Source organism: Sinocyclocheilus rhinocerous, unplaced genomic scaffold (genome assembly GCF_001515625.1).
Source record: "Sinocyclocheilus rhinocerous isolate Xijiao unplaced genomic scaffold, SAMN03320098_v1.1 scaffold1422, whole genome shotgun sequence".
Taxonomy (NCBI): domain Eukaryota; kingdom Metazoa; phylum Chordata; class Actinopteri; order Cypriniformes; family Cyprinidae; genus Sinocyclocheilus; species Sinocyclocheilus rhinocerous.
In genome coordinates this window covers 556,115-557,528 of record NW_015623657.1, presented here as the reverse complement: position 1 = coordinate 557,528, position 1,414 = coordinate 556,115, and positions in this window count along the sequence as shown.

Sequence of the window (1,414 nt, the reverse complement as noted above, 5' to 3'; positions counted from 1 at the left end):
TTCCCCCAGGAGGGAACATTTCATTTAAAACTCCATGAAAGTGATTTTGTGCCTCTTTGGGATGGCACAATAAAGCGCCGTTCACTTGCAGAACGCAAGCTTCTAGAGGGCACATAAGTCTGAAGTAATGAATTTAGGTAAAGGGGTGCAGAGCCAGTGGTGGTTTTGTAGGCAAACATTAATACCTTGAATTTTATGCGAGCAGTTATTGGTAGCCAGTGCAAATTGATAAAGAGAGGTGTGACGTGCATTATTTTTGGCTCATTAAAAATTAATCTTGCTGCCGCGTTCTGGATTAATTGTAGAGGTTTGATAGAAGTGGCTGGAAGACCTGCCAAGAGAGCATTGCAATAGTCCAGCCTGGATAGAACAAGAGCTTGAACAAGGAGTTGTGAAGCATGTTCCGAAAGAAAGGGCCTGATCTTCTTGATTTTGAATAAAGCAAATCTGCAGGACCGGACAGTTTTAGTAATGTGGGAAATAAAAAAATAAAATGGGTAATGATACCCACTAACTTTATATTTGAAACACATTTTAACATTCAGTATGTCTTAATTTCAACATATTAAGTTATATTTTTGTTTACACATGGTTAAAATATGTTTACTGTAGTGGTAACCATGGGAATAAACAAATACCATAGTTGAACTACAGTCACTTTAGTAAAACCATGGTTCATTTTCATTAGGGACTGCCAGTGAAAGGCTGTTGCATGAATAAAATGCAACCTTTTTATTCTGGCAGTGTATGATTTATAATGTAATTGCACAAACTATGTAGGCTACAATTTTAAAAAAGTGTATTTATTGTGATATAACTCCTATACATGTGTTTTTTTTCTGTCCTCTGATAAGCATTGTTCTGGGCATCCGTTCCCAAAAGCATCAATGGTTTCTTATGATACTTTTGGGAAACGCAGCCCTGTTTGAATGCACTCAGAAGTGAGTGAACGCTCTCTGTGATTGATTGGTTCTGTCTTGCAACATTTGCGTGTATTCAGATGAGCAGGAAAATAGTTCTATCCTACACAATTATTCGCTAACATAGGTTATTCGTCCGATTCAAATGCATAATGTACGCATTCTTTTTTTTGTCAAATAAACAAATTCACTGGTTTAAAAAAAACACACCTTAGTATCGACATTTTTATTTGAGTATCGATACTTTCGATACTCGCATCAGTATCAATATGTTGATACTTCAGGATCGATGCGCCCATCCCTAACAGAAACTCGCTGCAAATACTTACAATGCAACAAAATACAGAAAAATACAGCAAATACAGAAATGCTCTGCAAATGCTCACAACACAGACAAATACAGAAACGAGCTGCAAATACTCACAACACAAACCAATAAATAAACGCGCTGCAAATGCTCACAACACAACCAAATAAAGAAATGCGCTGCAAAA